Genomic DNA, 10,606 nt, shown 5'->3' on the forward strand with positions numbered 1-10,606 from the left:
GATCTGTTCGACAGGAATAAGTGGGGTATTATTAAAGGATATTGTAGGGCAAGAGGTCATGGGTTTATGTCGAAGGGTTAATGTGATTTGGTGGGCTTTATTGGAATTTATTTTAATCCTCCAGTTTTGGCACCATTCTTCAAGGGTGGTGATGTGGGATTGGATGGGTTGGGATATAATGTAAGGATCATTGTTCACTGGCAATAGACATGTGCTAGAAATTATAAATTCTTTTTTCTTATACTTTCGGGATCTTCAGTTACACGGAATTATTGACACATATCAAACGTTCCTTATTGCCATACCTTAGGCAGATACCTTATATATTTATATGTGGTTCGGAGAGATTGTATCTCCAAAAATAATTAGAGAGAATCTTCCCTTTCCTTTATCTAATAATTAGCGCCGATCTTATCTAACTTAAAAATATTCTCTAATAGCATAAAGAGCAGTATTTGATGAGACCTTTGTAGCTTACTGAGTTGAGGGGTCACCTTAGCATCCTCGTGTTTAGTCCAGACGGGTTGACTTTTATTTTGTGGAGATTCTACAAAATAAAAACTCGGCCCTCCCACACAGATTAGAATAGGTTGGTTAGCCACAGAATAATCTACTCCTCCCTAGTTAAAAATGACTAGAGAGGAGTTAAACGAACAAAAAAATATTCTTTGAAAACAATTATTTATATCAAGCAATATTCTTCAGATCTTTCTACATCCACATTTCTAGGTTCCGCTAATTTTACAATTTAATTAGATTTCCTTTATTACTTTAGTGTCATGATTTCCAGATGTTAACGTTGTCGTATATCTACCAACATCAAAAGTGTATATTAAAAGGGTATGATAACAAAGCCAAAAAATGCTCGACTCTACAATGATCGAATATTTGGAGAGAGGTGAGAAGGTTAGTTCTCCCTGATTACTTTTTGTTACAACTTCCTTAAGAGATTGTAACCTCGTCGTACGTCGGTGATATAAAATTACTCTCAATAAACTGAATTGGTTCCTTATTGCATATTTGGATTCACTCACTTACTCACTCACTCACTCACTGTTGGGCGCTACAGTCCTTGTAGGACCTGGGCCTCTGCCACCATTCTTTCCCATGCCTCGCGGTCTCCAGCGAGAATCCTCCAGTTATCAACTCCCATTCCTCTCCAATCGTCCTCCAAATCATCCAGCCACCGACGCCTGGGTCTGCCCCTTTTCCTTTTTCCTCCTGGTGCACCATTTAGCATCCTTTTAGGCAGCCTGCTGGCCTCCATCCTTTCCACATGTCCCAACCATCTTAGTCTTAATCTACTCTTCTTAATAGCACAGAGGATATCAGGGTTCAATTTCCCTTAATCAAGGCTCAGCAATAATTACTTGGCTCTCCAAACAAAGTTCGAAGTTAAGACTTTATCACGGCGTTATAATTGTGATTATATTCACTACTCCAGCTCCCTTAGGGGGACATATTTATGTTAATTTGAAAACATTTAGTTATTGCGAGCACTGCTGTTTATCGAGCTATCCTAATATTATAATAGTCCTTACGTCTAAAGATGTGGCTTTGTAAGGGTTTCGAACTCGTATACATTGAAAAATAATTGAAAATTAATTAAATTTTTCATCATATTTTAATGTGCAAAATTTTACGTAAAAATGTATGCAATACGCAAATAGCATATAAATGATGTGATGGTAACATTGTAAATGTTATAAGCCCATTTGAAACCTCTCCACCATATAATAAAATTATTATGCTTGCTTTTTGGCTGGAAAAAGGTTTTAATATTTGTTAATGTTTCGTTGTGTAAATCTCCACTAAAGTGGTGACCCCGACGTGATGTGATGGCAACATTGTAAATGTTATAAACCCTAAATTACTATTTAGTATAGTAAATTTTCCATACTGGTCATATAATGGGGAAATATATGGAAATATCTCTCAAGCCCCTCGATTTGTTGAGAAATCCAGTGGAAATTGTTGAGAAATCTTAGATTTTTCCTTATTATACTTTCTTGAAACAACTTTCAATTCTTTGTGAACCTGTTTGAAAATGCGACATTGTAGTACAATAATACTATTTAGGATGGTAAATTTTCCAAGATATATAAAGCTTAGATATTTAAAGAAATATATGCGAGTACTTTTCTGGTTCCTCGCTAAGTTAAAAGATCTAGTCAAAATTGTTGGAAAATTTTAGATTTTGTCTCTACAATAAATTCTCGAATCAACTTCCACGCTTGCTTCAATCTCCTCATATCAAAGTATAGATCATTCTAAAACCATCTAGACAATATTCAGACAGGTCGATGCCCTATGGTCAAGCTGACTAACAATTGCTAATTAGTTAATCTGACTATTGAAAGAAGTGAAGCTATCTTTTGTTCATGTTAGTCCAAGCCACAAGGGTGTTGGCCTCTCGTGGGACAGTTGGGTATGACTGCGAATCCCATACCAACATTGACTTCATCTCAATATGATTATTCTATTTAATACATGACCTCACTTCTGGTTCTCACGCCTATATTTTTCTATACATTCACAAATTCTCACGACGATATGTCATGCCTTTTGAACGTGTTCAGGCTTCCCAGTCTCATGTGCTATAAGAATAGTGTGAAAATAAAATATATATGAAAACTCAAATATCAAAGTTATTATAATTTTTTTAATATTTATTTATTGCTATTTACAACTGTACATTATAATACATTTAGTAAATCTGATCTAAGTTAAATTGGAGTGTTACAGGCGTGTAGAGAAACTACCCATTGGTAGCACTCTAATGACATTTTACATTAGCTGGTCTAGTGGCCATCTTCTTTTCAGGCTCCTCGGAGGATTGTCAGAAATGGAAGAGGATGCAAGATTAGAAACTAGGGGGTTTGAGTGGTTTGGGAGTTTATAATGGAAGGAGTGATATCTGGTTCGGGCTAGATCGGTTACATAGGGAACATTAAGGTCTTGATGTATGATTTTATTTGTGACAAAGTAAGGAGCATTTAGGATTTTACGAAGGGTTTTGGATTGTAAGGATTGAATACGAGAGGAATTCGAAGGTTTAGTAGAGCCCCAAAGCTCAACTCCATAATTATCATTTAATACGGATATGATTGGCTTATACAATAAGCTTTCCATTAAACCTTTACGAACTTCGTTTAGGTTGTAGCGGCATTCCATAGGCACGTGGAGCCTAATGAGTCAGTCGCCCCCAAACAAACCAATTCCACTTACAGACACTTTGCATTTGTTACCTCCCTCTTTACGCAAACTCTGAGTCATTTAGGTTAATTCTGACCTTGATCTAAATTAACTCAGCTAGCTAGAATCAGTTCATTGAAAGACGAAATTAGTTCATTGTCTTCATGTTTAAAATAGTGATATATAAATATAAAAATCGTCGAGTTCAGGACCGCGGTTAGGATATTTATTGGCATAATAATTATTGGCAAGATTATTCCATTATTGTTTTAATTTACTATCAAGATAACACTCAATCAACAGGAACACTATGAAATTGAATGGAATTAATTTTTTTCATTTGTCAATGGAAACAGATCGCCACGTGCTGATCGTAAATTAAAATTATGGTGAACTTATAATTATCCAACAAGTATACCTTCACTTAAAATAATTTTCATATTTAAATTTTTGGAGTTCTATCAATGGATAGATTCTCTACATGTTGGTATCATGTCATTTTATATTTTATAGCAAATTTACTAGTTGTAGATAATTGTTTACAGTTGTAAATAACAATAAATAAATTAAAAAATATATATTTACATTTTATTGGTATTTAAAGAAATCAGGATTTAACTTATGTAGAGGTATTCTATGTAACTTGGCATTGTGTAAAGGACGGTTTATTTTAGTAATTTAAAACGATTTATAATGTGTTCATAGTTAACCATTGATTTATATGTAGAGAAGATGGTCGGGAGGTGTAATTAGAAATGAAGAACAATAACATAATAATTTTTTTAAATTGTCCAGGATTGAAGAATAATAATATAATTAAAATTTAAAAAAATAATTAAACCAAAAAGTTCCTCTTACCAGAGTAAGAGGGGGGTCGACTTTTATTATTGTGGCGGTCCCACGAGATGAAGACTTGATTTAATGGTTAGAATAAGATGGCACCCTGTCGATTAACCCCCACCTCCCCCTACCCTCATACATATGTCGGAAATGACGAGGAAGAGGGTCATAAAGAAAAAACTAAAAAAGGTATATACATACTCTAGCACACATATATAACAAATTAGATCCACTGAATAACTTAGCTGTTAAAAAAGACTCCTTTTCTTACTAATTCCGAGTACTAAATTTACTTGAAGTATTCCGAGAGAAAATGTTTTTAATTGATTGGTGTAGTTGTCACAATAGTTTACCAGGAATGAAATTCAGTGTAGCAGTAACACAATCCTATTTCAATCCATAGTCCAGTTATGATTTTCAAATGGTTTACTGCGAAACGTTATAAAAAATTTAATTTTTCTACAGTAACTGAACAATTCTCAATTTGTATCAGCATATATTGGAATCTACGACGAATTCCTTAAGATATAAAATAAATTTTGTAGGAAAATATTGCTTCGTTCGGAGATCATTGCAATCAAAGGTAAGTTAACAAATAAAAATGAATATTTTTTATGAATACTCGGTAGAAATTCAATGAATTTCCGTGGTACGACCTTCAGGATTCCATGAAAGTTGCTTTATTTCATCAGCTTTATAACGGTATATTTGAATTTACTTAAGAAAATGTAAACAGTTTTTTCTTGAAGACAGCTTTAAAAAATAATATCTTGACTAGTGATTGAGTTAAGAAGGTGAGATTGGTAGTACTGAACTTCAATTTTGATAAACTGGGCCTTCTTTACTCACTGACATTTCTTCCAAGAGCATGGTTTTAATCAATGGTTAGAACCCTATCTATGGTTTTAACCAATAATGATCGGCAATGCAGATCCGGAGGCTACAATGATTGGATAAGGCTTTTTTTTTAACTAGCTAAAAGACTCAATGAAAGTTTAAATTTACAATATTATTCAAGCTCTAATTACAATAATTTAATATGATAAGCTATTGTGACATGAAAAATTTGTGAAGAAACTAGCCATTGGTAGCAGCACTCCAATAGCATTTCTGCATTTTAAGGTCTCGAACCATCTTCTTTTTTGGTACCTTCTAAGATTACCTGAAATGGGAGAAGAAGCCAGGTTTGAGTGGTATGCGAGTTCATTTACTTAATTATTTAAGAATTGATATCTGGTTCAGACTAGATCAGCTACATATAGAACATTAAAATCTTTATTGTTAATATTCTTTGTCACAAAGTAAAAGGAGTATTAAGGATTTTGAATTGTATGGATTGGTTATAAGAAGGATCTAATAGTTTAGTGGAGCCTCCAAAGATCAACTCCGTAAGTCCAAATAAGCCTTATTATAATCATGTAAATTATTTTTTTCTATTTTATTGGCATCTTGTCTAGTAAGTGTTGTAACAGGTCTAGAGCAGGATTTGACCTGCAATTACCTATAATTTTGGATTTGTATGAGAATTTCTTGTTAGTTGTTTTTTCCAGTAGCTGTCCAGGATAGTGGATCTGTTCCATAGGAATAAGTAGAATATTATTTAATGGTATTGTAGGATAGTCCTCAGGCCTATGACGAAGGGTAAAGGTAATGTGATGGAGTTTACTTTGCATTTTTATAAAAATTGGCTACAAACAAATGTCTTTACCTATACACCATTTATTATATAACTATAATCTACACCAAACCAAATATTACAATATAATAATTATTATTAATATTTAGTATTGTGGTCGATGACTGTTTGGCTTTTCCCGGAGATCACAATCAGAGCTACATGCCGTTTGCTCAGCCGCCATTTTGATAAGCTCTATCAATTGATAAGTCATATCAAATCCACGCTGCCAACACTTTATTTCACAATTATCATGAAATGAAATTTCTGTCCTGACAACCTGCGTCACTTCGGCAGATGGACACCACACCGATTCTGGACAGAAAATACACCTTACCTCATTTCTGAACATCTTTCGCAATAACACGCCCAGCTATGATGATGGGGAACAAGTCTATGCATTTAAAAATATGCTCCAATACGAGCTAAGGAAAAAAAATGATTTTCTTTAAAAGGATTGGCAAAAAAAAGTCTTAAGCTTTTTTTTAAATTTATTTATTGCTATTTACAACTGTATAAAAAAAACAACAAGTAAATTTGATCTTAATGACATAATGATATGATACAGGATGTAGTGAAACTACCGAGTAGTAGAACTCTAAAAACAGTTTACAATATAAGGTCACGATGCCATTTTCTTTTCAGGCGCCTCAGAGGGTTGCCAGTAATGGAAGAGGAAGCAAGATTAGAAACTAGTGGGTTTGGGTGGTTAGGGAGTTTATAATGGATATATAGCGTATATAGGCAACTAAAAGTAAAAATTGTCCGATTAGTCTGGTAGTATCTATTGGAACTACTTGTAGAACATTAAGAAATCAGCTAATCTTGCGTTCCGCTAGATAATATAAGTAGCGTTATTACTATCACACCCACAGTGTGATACTATTGATTGATTTCATTATTACTATCATATCATTCATTAAAAATTGCAATATCAATAAGCTGTCCTCATTCGCAAGCATTCTGATATGACTCACAGTGTAATCCGTAACAACAGATTCGTCCCAATAATGCTTAGAGTGGTCTTCGTGAAGCAACCTATTGCTTGAATTATTACTTTCTCCCGATGGATTGAACCTCATGGCCAGAGCTCGATGGAAAATTTCTGTCTCATTGTTATGCCTCTGACAGTATTCAGCGCGAGCACTCCATAACCAGCTGCGATATATCTGGGTTGACATGAGCGTCATTGAGAACAGACGACATTCATCAGATAGATGTGTGCTTAAGAAAATTCCTCCAATACCATCTTGGTAATAACCTTATCTCGGATAAATCTTATTAGTGAACGGATTTCCGTGAAATTGCATCTTTTTTTCCCCTAGTTTCAAATTCCACCAAAACTCGACAGAAATTTCGAATCATTTTATACATTGGCTTATTACTTGTTAATTTTTTAGCTAACGGTACTTTGATTTTTTAATTCACAATTAAATCACAAAGCTAAACAAAATAACTTACTTTGGGAGGTTTTAGGGAATATTACAAAAGAAATTTTTCTTGAACGATTATCTTTAAATGGTCCTTTTTACATAGTGCCTTGCATAGTTTATTTTTAAATTTAAAATTGTGTTAGTTTTTATAAATTGAAAAAATTAATGCTAGCCTTCATAATGGGAATATAAAATCTTTTAATTCAATTAGCATTCTCATAGCTTTTCAGTTATGGACAAAATTAATTTTAAGTATTTAATCAGAGTATTTTAGTTTTCAATTATTCGTAATTTTTTTTTTAGTTCTTCAATTTTTTATTTATTGATAAATATTAAAATCTGCTAAAACCTTGGGCAATGATTAATAGTGATAAATAAACACATACCAAAATTTAAAAAATAAATAAATATGAAAAATAGACAAAATGAACATAGTCAAATTATGCACATGAATAAATGATTTTTTAAAAATTTATTTATTGATATTTACAATTGTACATTATAATACATTTAGTAAATTTAATCTCAGTGAAAATGGAGTACACAGGCGTGTAGAGAAACTACATTGGTAACACTGTAATGACGTTTTCTATTAGCAGGTCTCGTGGCCATCTTCTTTTCAAGCGCCTCGGAGGATTGTCAGGAATGGAAGAGGAAGGTTAGAGACTAGTGTGTTTGGGTGTTTAGGGAGTTTATAATGGAAGGGATGATATCTGGTTCGAGGTTGAGCATGAAGAAATAATAAATAAATAAAATGAACATAAGCAAAACTAGGATATAGTAAAATATAAACTATATGCAATATTTACAATTTCGATTTGAGAATCCTCGAGCCCACAAATGACCGCCTTTTCTCTGCATCACTCACTATTTATTGGTATTGGAAACTGTTGGGGGAACTAGTTCCTTAGCTGCGTTTACAAATTAACGAACTCTCAGTAGTTACGGTTTACTATTAACGAAGATAATTATTGTATACGGTACGACACCCATTTAAAAAAATTTTAAACTTTTAATTTAATTTTTTTTTAACATTATGGTTTTCTCTTACAATATTCATCCAATTTGTCATATTCATCTTTGTAAATTACAATAATTATTCTTTAAATCTACCTAAAATATTTACTATTAGCTTCTTGTTTAACGATAACTCGGAGAATAGGTTTCCTCAGGCCAGAGAAGGAATGTACTAGACTCATCTGTCGTGCTGACGCATAAATGTTCTCCCAAGCAAACAAATAACTCTTCTCATAAATTATCATATACTCGAAATGCTAAATAGTGGTCCTCTTCGGACGAAATACTTTAAGTTATTCTACTCGTTTTTTGTTTGTTTTATATCCTACCATTTATTTTAATGTGACTTTTCAGAACCTTTAGAATGTGCTTAAAGGTCCATAAATTTATATGAACAGAATATTTTGAAAAGAATAATATGTTTTTATTTTACTGAATATGTTTTAAAAGTATATAAAAAAGAATGATAATTTGAAGGTTTTATTATTTTATAATTATCATTATATAAATAAGGGATGTCTAAATACCTTGGAAGACAAGATATTGCAGATTTTTATTTTTCCTAATCATGCTTGGGTAAACCAGTGACTATTTATTAGTTTATTTGGATTATAACGGAATGTAATTAATTTTTATTATATTTTTCATATATTATTAGTAATCTACAAAATCTTGTCTCTAAATGCTTTTTCTTCTATAAGGATGCCAGATTTTTTTAAGTGTATTTTGCTAAAAAAAATTGTATTTGTGCTGTTAATATATGTAACTTTTCTTATTGACTGTTAATGATATGTATTTTTGTTGTTCTTGAGGATCAGTCAGTAATATAAGTATATTATTTACAACTTAATTGTATCTCAAAACCTCAGAAACAAAGTTCTAAATACACAAATACACTCTAACTAACCTGAACAAACTACTGTCACATAGATTCAAATTTGATACAGCTAAATAATACATAGGGAAAAAAATAACTTTAAGTGAAATTTAATTTAATAATCAATATATAAAAATATAATTATACAGGCTATCAATAAAAAATCAGATGTACACAATTTAAATTCAGGTTATTTCAAACTCATAAACATAAGACATAATTAATAAAACTAAATATAAATAAACAAAATGTTAAATAAAAATAATGGTCTGACTACCTGTTAAAAAGAACGGTTGCATTTTGGAAAAAACTAAGTAAACTCACATTTACCTTTCTCCATTTCACTTATGTTCAGTTCTGACACAAACCTAGTGCTATTTGTATCTTAGTAATGTAGAGCACACAGTAATAAAAAATTGTAAGTAATGTTAATAGTCAAATTAAATTAGACAATGCATATTTTAGTTTATTAATAATTAGTTGGAGAAATTCTTTGTTCTAAAAAAACTGTTATTTTCAATATAGTGACTATGCAAACAATAAAGTTGTGAAACGTTGCCACAATATAGTTGTCTTATTATTGACTGCTCTTAAAAATCTACAAATATATATAACATATATATTTTTTATTGAACTGAGATCACTTTGTGGCAACCCTACTAGCTCTTTGTAAACTGAGGACTACACCATTGGAGAAAGTAACCCCAATCTGCTATATCATTTTTGGACACATCGAATTCAAAATAAAATCAAAACTTTTTTTCCGTTAGATGTGCTATTGTTAAAACAAAGCAGCAATATTTTATTTAAACATATCAAGTGGCCGTATTCAGTGAAATGAGCTGAAATTGTCAATTTTTTTTCTAGGGAGAATAATGCCATAAAAGTAGTTGCGAATTTCAGTCATAATTTCGTCTCGTTTAAATTTTTTTTCGTAGTTTAAAGGTTCACAACCTCTGTAACCTTTCAAATTGAATTTTTAACATTTATATGTGAAATGAGTTATCCCTACTTTTGTATGCCATTCCCACCATTTTTTCATGGTTTATATGTTTTACTGCATCTCAGGAGCTCTTTAAAATTTATTTAGAACGTTGATTTTTTTTTTTTTTTATTGCTCCTAATTTTTTCTGATAATTTTTTTTTTCTGGAAAAGATCCTTTCACTACATTTATGCATTTCATCTTCTTTTTGTATCAAAGTAACTATAAATCTAATCCAAAATCATCACTCAACTTTTTAAATATTTGAGGTACTACTGAAGGATTAGATTAGATTAGATTTTTATTCAGGGCGATCAACATCTTGGTTATTACACCCTTTTTTATTTTATTTATCTTCTTGTCTTTGACATTTGATAGTTGAATGTAGACTATTTCCTTTTTACACTGATCGATATTGGTGCATTATACTTTAGCATAAAGTTGAGTTTCTTTCAGAAATTTTATTATTTTGTCTATGGATTCTGCTGAGTCTTTAAGGGCCAATTCTCTTCTACGAGGAATTTTATTATTTTCGAAGGCTTGACGAAATGATGAGCATTCTTCAATTATATGCTTTATCGATAAT

Source organism: Halyomorpha halys, unplaced genomic scaffold (genome assembly GCF_000696795.3).
Source record: "Halyomorpha halys isolate HHAL.00 unplaced genomic scaffold, Hhal_1.1 Scaffold643.1, whole genome shotgun sequence".
Classification (NCBI taxonomy): domain Eukaryota; kingdom Metazoa; phylum Arthropoda; class Insecta; order Hemiptera; family Pentatomidae; genus Halyomorpha; species Halyomorpha halys.